At 39.4% G+C, this 16811-nt stretch overlaps 1 protein-coding gene across 12 annotated transcripts in view; it reads left to right on the top strand.

Moving 5' to 3' along the window:
* ZNF169 (zinc finger protein 169) overlaps positions 1-16811 on the top strand; it is a 55850-nt gene that overhangs the window by 18022 nt on the left and 21017 nt on the right. For 7 of the 12 annotated variants that reach the window (XM_032595554.1, XM_030292930.2, XM_030292926.2 and 4 more), the window contains one exon: positions 9998-10137. The exons of the other annotated variants lie outside the window; for them this stretch is intronic. The gene's annotated coding sequence lies outside the window, so the exon portion shown is untranslated. The remainder of the gene's footprint in view (positions 1-9997; positions 10138-16811) is intronic. 12 annotated transcript variants of the gene reach the window in all.

Genomic DNA, 16811 nt, shown 5'->3' on the forward strand with positions numbered 1-16811 from the left:
TTATATTTCACTTTACCATTTATGGTGTTAATAGAGAAGCATTCTTGGCCAAAATGGAACATGGCACTGGCTTGTTTCATAAAGGGACCATAATTTTAACTTATTTTGAAAGAATGAAAGAACAAAGGGGCTTAAGTTTGTTATTTGAGGCATAGAAATTACATATTTTAGGATTCCTTAAATTACATGTCCAGATACTTAGGTATGTGGCTGATCTGAATTATACAGAATATTCTGATCTATGTTCTAATTGAATATATTGTTGACTACATACACACACATGATATTTACGCATGTCTAAAGGGTCTGGCTTAATAGGAGAAATTGTAATGTGCTTTAGGATTGTGGCATAGATTGGGGCTGGCCCTAAAGGCTCTTAGCTAGTATGAAATTAGCACTATTTTACTGAATCTTAAAATTTGTTTTGAATGTCTGCTGTGTGAAGGAGTCTTTGGTCAACAAATAGTGATACTTATAGCACAGCCTCCATTCTTTTTGTGTGTGTGTGTTTATTTTTGAGAGAGAGCACACGTGTGCACATGGAGCATGGGAAAGAGAGGGGAACAGAGGGTCTGAAGTGGGCTTTGCGCTGACAAACTGAGATCATGACCTGAGCCAAAGTCAGATGCTTAACTGACTGAGCCACCAGGTGCCCCACAGCCTCCGTTCTTATAAGACTCCCATCTTACTTAAGGGTTTACCTATCGTTGGAATTAAACATTTTTTTTTTTTGAAGACAAACTGCACTTTTATTCTTTCAGTGGTGAAAACCTAAATGAGAAAATTCCTCCTGACCATTAAATCTCTAATAAAACAATGCACAATAGACCTCTTCCCACAAGATAGCACATTACTATACAATGCAGAATGGCAGTGCTTTTCCTCATAATCCCTACTGTGCTACATATAAATTAGAATTTATATGGTAAAAGCAAGGTATTAGGGGCGCCTGGGTGGCGCAGTCGGTTAAGCGTCCGACTTCAGCCAGGTCACGATCTCGCGGTCCGTGAGTTCGAGCCCCGCGTCAGGCTCTGGGCTGATGGCTCAGAGCCTGGAGCCTGTTTCCGATTCTGTGTCTCCCTCTCTCTCTGCCCCTCGCCCGTTCATGCTCTGTCTCTCTCTGTCCCAAAAATAAAAAAAAAAAAAAAAAAAAAAAAAAACGTTGAAAAAAAAAAAGCAAGGTATTAGTTCTATACATGATATTTTTAAGAAATTATAAATTAGTCATCATTCTTCAAATGGAATTAAACATTTAAAAGTTTCTTTCTACTGAGGTATAATTCACATCTGATAAATTTTGCCATTTTATTTTATTTATTTATTTATTTAAAAAAATTTTTTTAACGTTTTATTTATTTTTGAGACAGGGAGAGACAGAGCATGAACAGGGGAGGGTCAGAGAGAGGGAGACACAGAATCTGAAACAGGCTCCAGGCTCTGAGCTGTCAGCACAGAGCCTGATGCGGGGCTCAAACTCACAGACCGCGAGATCATGACCTGAGCAGCTTAACCGACTGAGCCACCCAGGCGCCCCACATTTTGCCATTTTAAAGTGTATAGTTCAGTAGTGCAACCCTTACTACTATCTAATTCCATAATATTTTCATAACCCCCAAAGAGATCTCACACCCATTAGGAGTCACTCTTCTCCCCTTCCCTGACCTCTGGCAAGTGCTATTTTCTGTCTCTATAGATTTGATTATTCTGGTTATTTCATATAAATGGAATCATATAATATGTAGTCTTTGTATCTGTTTTCTTTCACTTAGCATATTTTCAGGGTTCATCCATGTTGTAGCCCGAGTCAGTAATATTTCATTCCTCTTCATGGTCAAGTAACATTCTATTGTATGGATATATGACATTTTGTTTTTTATTCATCAGTTGATAGACATGTCCTGTCACTGGAACTTAATATCTTTGGTCTGTGGACATTTTTGATAGATTTTAATGATAAAATTGTATTAAAACTAGTGACTACCCCAGTGTCAGATCTTTAAAGATGAAGAAACCACTTACATTCACATTCAAATCTATGACTCGTTACAGGTTAAAAACATTCAGATTTTCACCATCCCATCCCACTACTTCTCAGTCATTGCAAATTTAACTTGTTCTTAATGTCTGAGAACCTGTTTCTGTGGGTAATTTTGTTCATGAAATGAATTTGAGGATTACAGTCAGTTATTCTCAACACAAATGACCAAGTAAGATGACACGAGTATTTTGAGTTTTATGAGCTACAACTCTGTAATAAAAGTGTGTCTGTGTTCTTTTTTTGTTGGCTTTCAAAACCATCTGCAGGATACTAGAACACCTCTGCTTTGTATTCTACCACTAGCTACCTTTTCCCCCTGCCAGGTGCTTCTCACCCACATCATGGGCTTTTTCCCTCTCTTCCTCTTCTCATGATATCTGTGTTCCTTACTTTCCTACATGCTTCATTTTAGATTCTCAGCCCTCTATTCTTTTCTTGATTATTCTGAATCTTACCCATCTTTCAAATTTTAATTTTTTAGAGATATAATTCACAGCCTAGAATTCATCCTGTGGATGAAATAATCAGATAGACTTCAAAGTCTCTATTTTAACTATGCTCAGTGTGGAACAGGAAAATGTAGTAATATCAATAAAATCCACTTCATGACAAAGGGAAAGAAGACCATTTCAGAATGATAATAAAAGAGTAGCTTCAGGAAGACATGACGATTATATATGTATGTGTTTAATAACAAAGCTTTAAAATACTTGACAGAATTAAAGGGAGAAAAAGGCAATTATACCCTTAAGAAGAGATTTAACCCCTCTGAGCAACTGATAGGACAACTAGGTGAAAAGTCAGTAAAGACATAGGATTTAAAGAAAACTAGCAAATGCATCATCTTGGTCAAAAATTATAGAACACTGTACCCTACAACTGCAGAATATACTTTTTCAAGTACATTTGGTATGCTCAGCAAGACAGACTTAGTGAATTTGAAGGGATTTAAAGAATACAGTGTATATTCTGTAACTCCAGTTGAATTATATTAGGGACCCATAAGATATCTAAGTAAATCTCAAATATTTAGAAACTGAACGACACATTCTTCACTAATCCTTACATCAAAGGAGAAATTGCAAAATTAAGAGACTATTTCAAATAGAATGATAGAAATAGATCATTAAATCTTGTGGGAGGCCAATCTGGTGGCTCTGCCCCAGCGGCACTCTGGCAGTGCCCTCTACCACCCCTGGGATAGGATCTCTGTGCTAGCCTCAACCCTGGCATCCTGGATATCGCCAGAGGGATCAAGAGAGGACAGCCTATTGCTTTATTGGGCTTCCGTGTTCTCCCTCCATCTGACTTTCTGCTTCTTCACGTTGAAGCTTATGGTCTGTGACTGATGGTGAGGTTATAAGGGTCAGCACCGAGGATGAACAAGGGGGGTTAGCAGTTGCAAAGTGACTAGAGCCAACACCTGCTTGCTTTCTCAGACACGGACAGAGGTGACTGTGTGGCCACAGTGCTAGATTGCCAGTTTGGCTGATGAGCCCCTTTGGATCTGCATTTCTTAGGTCTTAGACACTTTGGCCAGAAGGCAGGGCATCCTTTGCCTAATGCAAACGAGAACTTCAGGACAGAAACTTCACAGGCTCTGCCTTCAGTGGACTCATGTTCAAGTAGGAGAACATTCATGTACACAACCTAAATCAAAACAGGCAGCTGTACAATAAAGACGGAGACACACAGTCTTGTTTTGTGAAAGAAGAAATCTCAGATGATGGTTTCTTCTTGGCATTGAGGAACGGTCCTCAGGAACCTGGTGTGGAGACTGCTTGTGACACTGGCTCAGGTTAGATTTCTGCAAGTCTCTCCCCAAGGGACTCTTGTGTTCCTGGCAAGCACCTATATTCCACAAGAGAAATTCCATGTGAGCAAGAGCCCAGGGAGGTGATGAGCATGTAAACAATGTCAGTCTAAATGCAGACCTTCCTACAGAGTGAGACTTCAGAAAGAAGAACTCACAGTGTCTCATTGTGGCAGAAGCTTCCTACTCAATTTTGAGCTTAGGCAGCATGAGGAAATCTATTCTGGAGAGAAACCTTTTGTGTGTGACAGTAAGTTCTTCATTCAAAGTTCAAAACTTAGTATCAGAGGATTCACACTGGAGAGAAATTTTACAAGTGTACCAAATGTTGAAAAAGCTTCAGTCAGAATTCGAATCTTCAGTATTAGAAATTTCATACTGGAGAGGAACCCTATGGATGCAACAAATGTAGGAAAAGAAAGGATTCAAATCCGGCTTAAATCTCTTTCAGAATCAGTGCACCCCCCTGAGAAACCCTAGAAATTCTGGAAGGTTGAGGAAGCCTTTAGTTAGAGCTCATGCCTTGTTCTCACAGACTCCTAGGGGGAAGCCTATGAGTGTATGGAGCATGGAGGTACTTGATCTGTAGCTCACATCTGGCCCAACAACAAAGAATACTGCAGAGAGAAGCCCAGCAGATGTGATAAATGTGGGAGGGGTTTCCACAGTTTGGCCAGTGTCACAGAACCTGAAGCATGGGGAAAAAGCCATAAAAATGCAGCATCTGTGGGGAGCGCTTCAGCCTGAGCTTTCACTGTCCACGACAGAACCCGCACGGGTGGGAAGCCCTACGGATGTGATAAATGTGTCAAAATGCAAACCTTATTCAGCATCAGAAAGTTTACACTGGAAAGAAACCCCACGCATTAGTCTGCTAGGGCTGCCATAAAAGAATACCACGCAGTAGGTGGCTTAAGCAACACAAATCTTATTTTCTCACAGTTCTGTAGGCTGTAAAGTCCAAGATCAAGGTGCTGGCCAGTTTAGTTCCTAGTGAGGACTTTTCCTCGTTTGTAGATGGCTGCTTTTTTCACTGTTTGCTCACATGGTAGAGACAGAGAGCTAAAGTATCTCTTCCTCTTACGAGGTACCATTCCTGTTTGATCAGGGCCCCACCCTTAACCTTTGTTACTTCTTTACAAACACTGATATTGGAGTCAGTGCTTCAGTATATGAAATTTCAGTATATAATTCAGGCTATAACATTCCACCCCTGGAACCCCCTCCCCCCCCATTCAATGTCCTTCTCACATGAAGATGAATTATTTTTAAAATTTATCTGAAGGGGTGGGAGGGAGAGGGGGGCGGGAGAGAATCTTAAGCAGGCTTCATGCTCAGTGTGGAGCCCAATGTGGGGCTTGATTGGGATCATGACCTGAGCTGAAATCAAGAGTTGGGCACTGAACCGACTGAGCCACCCAGGTGCCCCAGAAATACATTATTTCTTGCTAACAGCCTCCAAAGCCTTAACTTACCCAGCATCAGATTTAAAGTCCAAAGTTTCATCTAAATGTCATCCAAGTCAGATATAGGTCAGGCATGAATCTAGGTATCATTCATCCTACAGCAAAATCCCTCTCTTCTTGTGAGCTTGTGAAACTAGATAAGTTATATACTTCCAAAATAAAATGGTAGACAGACATAGGATACATACTCCCATTCCAAAATGGAGAAATGTGATGGGTCCCACCAAGTCTAAAACCTACCAAGGGAGAATGTATTAAATTTTTTTTTTTTTTTTTTTAATTTTTTTTTTTCCTTCAACGTTTATTTATTTTTGGGACAGAGAGAGAGAGAGAGCGTGAACAGGGGAGGGGCAGAGAGAGAGGGAGACACAGAATCGGAAACAGGCTCCAGGCTCCGAGCCATCAGCCCAGAGCCCGACGCGGGGCTCGAACTCACGGACCACGAGATCGTGACCTGGCTGAAGTCGGACGCTTAACCGACTGCGCCACCCAGGCGCCCCTAAATCTTAATGCTGATGAATAATCCTCCGTGGTTTGATGTTCTACCCTCCAGACCCGCTGGGTTGAGTGTCCCTTTAGGTCAGATGGGTGACCCCACCTCTGTGGCTTTCTGAGAAGGCCCTGCCAAACTGAGGAGTGATGGGCATCCTTGCCCCTGGGCCTGCTGTGGGATTGGCAGCTCAGACAACCTCTGAATTGCCTTCAGGGTCATTCTTTCCCCTTTTTGAAAGATAACGGGTGTCTGCAGCCTTGCTCATTCTGTCTTGTTTCCTCTGTTTAATCCCAGCTGGCAGTGTTTCTGCTGGTATAATTCCATCTCAATTCCTGGCTTCTAGGTGGCTGATTAAATTCATGGTTTACATCGATACTAATCTCTGCATCAAATTATTTTTCAGACGCACCTTCAGTGTTCTCTTCAGAACAAGTTTTCTCTCCCCTTCCCTCTCTCTCCCTCTTTTTGCAATGGGGATAAACGGAATTTTCCACATCTTCAGCTTGGGTTCCTTTTTGCTTAACAATTTTTTTCTTCAGCTCATCTTACGTCTCTTACATTTTACTGTAAGCAGTCAGGAGAAACCAAGTCATTTCTTCAACACTTGGCCCTGAAATCTCTTCAGCTAAAATATCCAGTCTCATTAATCACAAGGTCTACCTTATACAAAACACTGGAACATAGTTCAGTGAAGTTCTTTACTGCCTTATAACAAAAATCATATTTCCTATGGTTTCCAGTAACCTGTACCTCATTTCCATCTGAGACATCAGAATGGCCTTTAATGTCTATATTTTTGCCAGTATTATTTTCATGATTATTTGTGTATTCTCTAAAACGGAAGTGTTCTCTCCAGCTCTTTTTTTTCTGAGCTCTCATCAGAATCACCTTTAACTCCTGTTATTTCTGTTAGCAGTCCCTTCATGTCAATCTTGTGTTCTTTTACTATGTGGCTCAGCAGTCTTCCAGCCTCTATCACACTGTTCCAAAGCTGCTTCCACAGTTTTAGGTATGTGTTAACAGCGGCTCCTTGCTCTCAATACCAAAATCTGTAGTAGTTTGAGAAGTCTGCCTTAACAAGTACTATAAACTAGGTGGCTTAAATAGCAAATTTATTATCCACAGGTTTTGAGGCTGGGAAGTCTAAAATCAAGGTGCTGGCTGATTCGGTTCCTTGTGAGGTCTCTCTTCCTGGCTTGCAGACGGCTATCTTCTTGCTGTGTGTTCACATGGCAGAGACAGAGAGATAGGGAGCTGTGGTCTCTTATGTACCAGCCCAACTGTACCAGAGTCCTACCTTTATGACTTCATTTAACCTGACTTCCTGGGAGGCTACTGTCCCCATTAGGGGTTAAGACTTCAACGTATCAATTTTAGAAGGACATAGTTCACTCCATAGCACCCGATAAATGTCATGAATGTGGAAAAGCCTTTAGTAAAAATTTATGACTTAACAATAGACAATCCATAAGTGAAAATACAGAGGGGTGAAGAGAACCCTGTAAATACAGTCAGTGTGACTCTCTGGATTTGTTCAGTGTCAGAATTGATAGAGGGAGAAAGCCCATAGCTACAAGTGACATAGAGGAAGCTTTTATGTGCTAAGCCCACATAGGGCTTAATTCCACATGAGAGTATTGACACCAGCAAGCGTAAGGGAGATTCTGAGGAAACTCAGTGATTGTGTATAGGATGGTGAGAATCATGTAAGTAGCCTCTGTTCCAGTTTGTTGAAACTATTCTGAGCCGTCTACTAGGATATGGAAAGTGCCCTTCGAAACAGATCTCCTCCTTGAAAGTGACTTTAAAAAATTTTATTGATGTGCAATTCACATAACATAAAACTAACAATTTAAAAATGTTCAGGGGTGCCTGGGTGGCTCGGTTGAGCATCTGACTGTTAATTTTGGTTTGGGTCATGATCCCGGCGTTGTGGGATCAAGCCCTATGTCAGGCTCCATACTGGGCATGGAGCCTGCTTGGGATTCTCCCCCCACCTCACCTTTTCTCTCTCCCTCTGCTTCTCTCCCTGACTTACATGTGCACTCTCTAGAAAATAAAAATAAAAAAATTTCGTTACATGTACAGTTCGGTGGCATTTAGGACATTCACAGTGTTGTGCAGCCAAGGAGTCATTAAGCAATTACTCTTCATTTGCTCCTCTCCAGATACTGACAACCACTAACCTGCTTTGTGTCTCTATGGATTTAACTGTTGTGGATACTTTGTATAAACGGGATCATACAGTTAGAAACACTGTGACATCAAAATATCAGAGTAAGGGAAGTGCGAGGTTCTGTGCCTGCCCCAAAGCAACTAATGAGCTGCTAAAATCTGCCAGAATTAACTTTTGTCGAACTTTGGAACCTAGTCAAAAGTGGAAAATTTGGTGAAGCAGCTCTTAATTTATGGCAGGAGAGTGCTACAGCATTTTAAACTACCTGCACTGTTTAAATATACACAAAAAGCTAAAGGAAACCATGAACACTGAACTAAAAGAACTAGGTGAACAATGTTTGAACAGATAGAGAAATTATAAAAAGCCATAGAGAACTTTTGGAGCTGCAAAGTACAAAAACTGAAGTGAAAAATTTGTTAGGGGGTTTAACAGCTTATTTAAATAGTCAAAATAGAGACACTGACTTGCAAATAGTTCAACTGAGATTATGTACTCCAAGGAGCAGAAAGAAAATAATGAAAAATGCACAGAACTTGAGAGACCTGTGAGACACCAACAGATGTACTTGCATACGCTTGCAGAGGGAAAGGACAGGGAAAGTTTTCAGGAATCATGTCCAGAAATTCCCCAAATTTGATTAAAAAAAAAAAAAAACCCCAATCCATAAATATATACATCCAAGAAGCTTAGTAAACTCCAAGCATGATAAACTCCATAAAATCCATACCCAGACACATTATAGTCAAATTCTCAAAACCCATACACGCAGAATTTTGAAAGCAGCAAGAAGTTATTTGTTACCTACAAGGGATCCTCAATAAGATCTGATTTCTCATCAGAAACCATGGAGACCACCAGTAAGTGGGATGACATAGTTAAGGTCTTGGAAGAAAGACTGTCAGCTAAGATTTTTTTAAAAAAATGTTTTAACATTTATTCATTATTGAGAGACAGAGAGCACAAGGTGGGTAGGGCAGAGAGAGAGGGAGACATAGAATCTGAAGCAGGCTCCAGGCTCCGAGCTGTCAGCACAGAGCCTGATGCGGGGCTCGAACCCACAAACCGCGAGATCATGACCTGAGCTGAAGTTGGACGCTTAGCTGACTGAGCCACCCAGGCGTCCCACCTAAGATTTCTATATCCAGCAAAATATCCTTCAAGAATGAGGGAGAAATTAGGAGGTTTGCAGACTTAAGACAATGAAAACAAAAAAACCTGAGAGAGCTCATTTAATAGTAGACCTGCTCTACAAAAAATGCTTCAGGGGGCACCTGGGTGGCTCAGCTGGTTGAGCGTCCAACTTTGGCTCAGGTCTTGATCTCACAGCTTGTGGGTTCAAGCCCCGCATCAGGCTCTGCTGACAGCTCAGAGCCTGGAGCCTGCTTTGGATTCTGTGCCTCTTCTCTCTCTGACCCTAACCCACTAGCATTCTGTCTCTGTCTCTCTCAAAAATAAATATTAAAAAAAATTAAAAACAAAAAATGCTTCAGGATGAAATGAAAGGACACGGCAGTAGTTCTAAACCATAAGAAAGAAAAGTGAATGCTAGAAAAGGTAACGTCATAGGCAAATGTAAAAGGCACTATTGCAGGCGCCTGGGTGGGTCAGTGAGTTAATAAGTATCCAACCTTTGGCTCAAGTCATGATCTCACAGTTCATGAGTTTGAGCCCTGCATCAGGTTCTCTGCTGTCAGTGTGCAGCCTGCTTCAGATCCTTTGTCCCCCTCTTTCTGCCCCTCCTCCACTTGTGCACACACCCTCTCTAAAAAATAAACATTAAAAAAAGCCAATATTGTACTTTTTATTGGTTTGTAACTTCTGCTTTTCCTGTATGATTTAAGGCAAACAGACAAGAAAATTATAAATCTATGTCAAGGTTATAGTGTGTAACAATGCAATCTGTGACAATTACAAAAGTAGGAGAGGGATTAAAAAGTATAGAAACAGTATATACTACTGAAACTAAGTGGATTTTTACAAGTTTACTATGTTAATTTTAATCCACAAGGTAAACACTAAGAAAATACTAAAAGAAAAACTGAAAAGAGAAGAAAGAAATTAAGTGTGACACTACAAAAAAAATCAGTAAATATAAAAAAAGGCAAGAATGGAGGAACAAAAGACACAACAAACAACTAAATGGTATAAGTAAGTACTTTTCAGTATTCATATTAAATGCAAATGGAATAAACTTCCCAATTAAAAGGTCCAGATTAGTAGACTGGATTAAGAAACCAAGATCTATGTATATGCTTCCTACAAGAGAGTTACTATAAAGAATGAGGTTGAAAGTAAAAGGATGGAAAAAAAATATTGCAAAAGATTTTGTATTCCATACAAAAAAAAAAAAAAGGCTGTATTATGAGACAAACTAGATTTTAAATCAAAAGAAGGTTAATGAAAACAGACTCCTGGATCAATGGAATAGAGAGCCCAGAAATAAACCCATGCATATACGGTCAATCTGTGATAAAGGAGGCAAGATTATACAGTGTGAAAAAGTCTCTTCAGTAAATAGTGTTGAAAACACTGGGCAGCTACATGTGTAGAAATGAAACTGGACTGCTATCTTACACTATAGACAAAAACCAAGTCAAAATGAATTAAGGACTTGAATGTAAGACCCAAAACCATAAAACATAAAAAAGGAAATGTGAGCAGTAAGCTTTTTGACATTGGTTTTTGCAATATTTTTTTGAACCATTCTCCTCAGGCAAGGGCAGCAACAGCTAAAATTAAAAGATGGGATTATGACAAACTGAAAAGCTTCTGCACAGCAAAGGAAACCATCAACAAAATGAAAAGGCAATGTACTGAATGGGAAAAGATATTTACAAATCCTACATCCTAGAAGTGGTTAATAACCAAAAAATATAAGGAGTGTATACACCTTAGTACTCAAAAAACAAACGGGTGCCTGGGTGGCTCAGTTAGTTGAGTGTCTGACTCTTGATTTTGGCTCAGGTCATGATTCCAGGATTGAGCCCTGCATCAGGCTCCATGCTAAGTGTGGAGCCTGCTTAAGATTCTCAGTCTCTCTCCTTCTGCCCCTCTCCCTCGCTTGCGTGCTCGCTCTCAAATAAAACAAACAAAAAAACAAAACAAAACAACCCAGGAAACAAAAAACAAACAGCCTGATTCAAAATGGGCAGAGGACTTGAATAGACATTTTTTCAAACAAGACATACCGATGGCCAATAGACATCTGGAAACATGTTCAGCATCTGTAATCATCATGGAAATGCAAATCAAAACCATAATGACTTACTACCTCACACCAGTCTAACTGGCTTTTATCAAAAAGACAATAACAAATGTTGGTAAGGATGTGGAGAAAAGGGAACCCTCATGCACTGTTGGTGGGAATAAAAACTGGTGCAGCCACTGTGGAAAATAGTATGGAGACTCCTCAAAAATGTAAAAATAGAACTGTATGATCCATCAATTCCACTTCTAGGTATTTATCCATATAAGACAAAAACACCCATTCAAAGGGATATATGCATCACCATTATTTATAAAAGCCAAGATACAGAAGCAACTTAAGTGCCCAACAACAGATGAGTGGATAAAGAAGTTGTTTACGCACACATTCGGGAATATTACTTAGCCATAAAAGAAGAATGAGCTTGCTGTCTGTGGCAACATGAATGGACCTAGAGGTATTATGCCAAGTGAAATAAGTTAGAGAAAGACTAATACTGTACAATTTCACTTACATGTGGAGTCTAAAAAATACACCAAAATGGAAACAGGCTCACAGATAGACAAAACTATTGGTCACCAGAGTGGGGAGGGATTGAGAGTAGGCCAAAAAGGAGAAGGGGATTAAGAAGTTTCTAATTATAAATAATTCATGAGGATACAATGTATAGCAGAGGGAAACACTATGATATACACCAGAAACTAATGGGAAATTGTATGTCAATTATACTTCAATTTAAAAAGAAAGTTACAAAAGATTAAGAAGGATATCATATGTTGATAAAAGGTTCACTATGAAGAGAGGATATAACAATTATATAACTACCTGATAGTACAGTCCCAAAATATACGGAGTAAAAATGGGCAGAATTGAAGAGAAAACTAGTTCTACAATAATGGGTGTAGTTCAATAACCAACTTTCTATAACAGAGGAGCCAGACAGGAGGATCAAAGGCAATATACAACTTGAACTGCACTAATACACACACACACACACACACACACACACACACCATCTATCCAACAACAGCAAAATATATATTTCACTTAATTGTACCTGAAAGGATAGGTCATTAGGCCACAAGGTAAGTCTTAATGAATTTGAAATTACTGAAATCATGCAAAGTAACTTCTGATCACAGTGGAATGAAACTAGAAATGAACAGCAGAAAGAACTCTGGAAAATTCACAGATATGTGGAAATTGAATAGCACACTCAAACCTTTGTATCAAAGAAGAAAAATCACAAGAGAAAGTAGAAAATACACTGAGACAATGGAAGTGAAAACTTGACATACTAAAACTTAAGGAATGCAGAAAAAGCAATGCATAGAGGGAATTTTATAGCTGTAGATGCATCATGTAAACAGTAGATCTCAAATCTGCAACCTAATTATACAATTTAAGAAGAGCAAACTAAACCCAAACTAGAAGAAGGAAGCAAATAATAAAAGAGGAAAGATGAGATAAAATAGAGAACAGAAAAATGATAGAGAAAGCAACAAAACTTAAAGCTGGTTCCTGAAAAAGATAAAACTGACAAACCTTTATCTAGCCTAACCAAACCCCCCAAGTTACTAAAATCAGAAATGAAACTGGAGACATTACTGTTAATTTTTTTAAGAAGTGTTACAAGTAAATACTTATACAAGGGAATAGCTGTATGCCAATAAATTGGCTACCCAAGGTGAAATGGATACATTTCTAGAAATGCACCATCTATCCAAACCTCAGGAGAGAATAGAAATTTTGAAAAGACCTAGAAATAGTGAAGATATTAAATCAATAATAATAAAAAACCTCCCAACAGAGAAAAGCTCACAACCAAGTAAAGATGGCTTTACTCGTTAACTCTACCAAACATATAAAGAAGAATTAACAAAATCTTTCTCCAACTTTTCCAAAATATTGAAGAGGACACTTCCTAACTCATTCTATGAGGACAACATTACTCTGATACCAGAAGTCTTAGACAAAGACACTATGAGAAAAGAAAACTACAGGCTAATATCTCTTATGAGCAATTGCAAAAATCCTCGCCAAAATATGCACAAAGCTAATTCAGCAGCGTATTAAAAGTATTGTACCTCTGGGGCGCCTGGGTGGCTCAGTCGGTTGGGCATCCGACTTCAGCTGGTCCGTGAGTTCAAGCCCTGCGTCGGGCTCTGTGCTGACAGCTCAGAGCCTGGAGCCTGTTTCAGATTCTGTGTCTCCCTCTGTCTCTGACCTTCCCCCGTTCATGCTCTGTCTCTCTCTGTCTCAAAAATGAATAAACGTTAAAAAAAAAAAGTATTGTACCTCTTGAGCAAGTGAGGTTTACTCCCAGAATGCAAGAATGTTTCAACCTGTTAAAATCAACTCTGCAGGGGCGCCTGGGTGGCTCAGTCGGTTCAGCGTCCGACTTCGGCTCAGGTCATGATCTCACAGTCCATGAGTTCGAGCCCCGCGTCGGGCTCTGTGCTGACAGCTCAGAGCCTGGAGCCTGCTTCGGATTCTGTGTCTCCTTCTCTCTCTGACCCTCCCTTGTTCATGCTCTGTCTCTGTCTCAAAAATAAATAAACATTAAAAAAAATAAAAAAAAATCAATTCTGTAATACATCACATTAAGAGAATGTATGATAAAAGCCACGTGATCTCAACTGAGGCACAAAAAGCAAATGACAAAACTGAACATACTTTCAGGAAAAAAAACATTCAGTAAACTAGGAATAGAAGGGAACTTCCTCAACATGATTAAGGCCACATATGAAAAATTCACACTGACATCATATTTACTGATGAAAGACTGAATGCCTTTTTTTCTGAAGAACATGAATGAGATAAGGATGCCAGCTTTTGCCACTTCTGTTCAACACAGTACTGACAGTTCTAGCCTGAATGATTACACAGAAAAAAGAAAAGGCATCTAAATTGTAAAAGAAGTAAAATGATACCTTCACTGGAGCCACTCTCTCATATCCATATAACATTAGAATCCATACACATGAAAAAAATGTCAGAGCTAATAAATGAATTTAGCAGAGTTGCAGGATACAAAATCAACATGCAAAAAGTCAGTTTTATTTCCGTATGCTTTCAATGAACTATCCGAACAGGAAGTATATATTTTTTAAGTTCCAATAAAATAAAATTCCAAAGAATACATTCTAATAAAATTACAACTTATAGCAGAATCCAAAAGAATAAAGTACTCAGCAATAAATTTAACCAAGGAGGCAAAAGACTTGTTCACTGACACCCAAAGAATATGGCTGAAATTAAAGAAAACCAAAGTATATGAGAAGACTTCCCATACTTATGGACTGGGAGACTTAATATTGCTAAGATGACAGTACTACCCAAAGTGATCTATAGATTCAAAGCAATCCCCATCAAAATTCCATTTGTGTGTGTGGTTATTTTTACAGAAATAGAAAAAACTATCCTAAAATTCATTTGGAATATCACAAGACCCTTGAGTCTTGCAAAGCAAAAAGTATGGAGGAACCACACTGCCTGATTTCAGTACTCCGTACCAAGCTACAAACAGTGGCAAAATCGGCTTGCTACTGACATAAGGGTAAACATATAGATCAATGGAACAGAACTGAGCCTGAGGAAAAACCCTCACATATATGGTCAATGATTTTTTTTTTTTAATTTTTTTTTCAACGTTTATTTATTTTGGGGACAGAGAGAGACAGAGCATGAACGGGGGAGGGGCGGAGAGAAAGGGAGACACAGAATCGGAAACGGGCTCCAGGCTCCGAGCCATCAGCCCAGAGCCCGACGCGGGGCTCGAACTCACGGACCGCGAGATCGTGACCTGGCTGAAGTCGGACGCTTAACCGACTGCGCCACCCAGGCGCCCTATGGTCAATTGATTTTTGACAAGGGTACCAAGTCCATACAATTGGAAAAGGACAGTCTGTACAAATGGTGCTTGGACAACTGGATACCTATGCTAAAAGAACACAAGATAAATGAAAAATTAGAAAGTCTCTGAAGAAGTAGATATAATGAATACATATGTGGAGGTTTCAGAACTGGAAAATATATACCTGAAAGAAAATGGTTAGTAGATGGCTTACTAGCACATTAGAGGTAACAAATCACTGAACTGGAACACAGAACAATAGAAATTATACTGGGAAAAAAGTTATGAAGAGAGCCTCAAAAACTACGGGAGTATAGCAAAATAACATTTGTGTCACTGTAGTTCTGGAAGTAGTAAAGGTGGGCAGTATTAGAAGAGCTAATGGCTTAAAACTTCCCAAATTTGGCAAGAGACGGAAACCTAAAGATTCAAAGAGCTTGAATGTATGTTAAACACGATAAGCCCACTGAAATCCATGTCAAATCACATTACAATTTATCTCCATAACCTAAAAATGAAGAAAACATCTTGAAAGTGGCCAATGAAAAACAACACATTTTCTTATAGGGAAAACTATTGGAATGGTAGTGGATGTCTTACCAGAAACCACAGAGGTTAGATGGAAGGGGTGTGATGTTCTTCAGGTGCTGAAAGAAATTGTCAACCCCAAATCCTGTACCAAATGACAATATCTTTCAGGAATTGAAGGGAAACTCAGGACATTCTCAAATGGAGGGAAACTGAGAATTTGTCCCTAGGAGAGCGGATAGAGGCAATTTTATAAGCAAAAAGGAAACAATAAGAGAGGGAACCTTGGAACATCTGTGTGCAGTAAGGAGTTAACATAATAGGCCTGAGACTGCTATTGTTAGGAAATCCTGCTTGCAAGATTATCCTTTGGCTGGCATTGGGATCTTGCATTTCTAGAGGGTTGGCACCATTCCCAGAACTGATAAGAATGGCTCACTGTGCCTAAAACTATGCAAACCGTAGGGTTATGTTGAATGTGCCTGTGTGACTAGCCCCCACTAAAAAAGTTGGGCACTGAGCCTTTAATGAGCTTCCTCATTAGATAACATTTAGCACATGTTGTCACAGTCATTGGTGGAGGATTTAAGTGGGTCATGTGTGACTCCACTGGGAGAGGATTTTTGGAAGCTTGTTCCTGGTTTCCTTTGGGCTTTGTCTCTTGTATGGTTTCCCTTTGCTGATTTTGCTTTGTATCCCTTTGTTATAATTATAGCCAAGTGTGCAACCATGTGAGTCTTGTGAGTCCTAGTGAACATCGAACCTGGGGGTGGTCTTGGGAACCCCTGACACAATCAGGAAGAAAGAAAACACAGGAAAAATATGGGTAAATATAGTAGGCACTCCTCTTACACATGAATTTTCTGAACTAATTTTGATGGTTGAAGCAAAAATTATTACACATTCTGCTATGATTCTAAATATATAGAGAGGAAACACTTAAAATGACAGTAAGGGCAAAAGGATGTAATAGGAGATAAAGCTTCTGTACTTCATTCAAACTCGTAAAATGAAGATACCAGTAGACTGATTAGTTATGCATATGTAATGGAGCTCCCAGAGTAACCACTAAAAATGCTATATACAAAGAGATACACAGAAAGCGCTGGATATTTCAAAATAGAATTCTAAAAAGGAAAAAGAAAAAGGTCCAAATAACCCAAAGGAAGTCAGTAAAAAGAAAACCAAGCAAAAAGAACAAACAACATGGTCTAAATACACCAACCAAAAGAG

The sequence above is a fragment of the Lynx canadensis genome, chromosome D4, assembly GCF_007474595.2.
Source record: "Lynx canadensis isolate LIC74 chromosome D4, mLynCan4.pri.v2, whole genome shotgun sequence".
NCBI classification, from domain to species: domain Eukaryota; kingdom Metazoa; phylum Chordata; class Mammalia; order Carnivora; family Felidae; genus Lynx; species Lynx canadensis.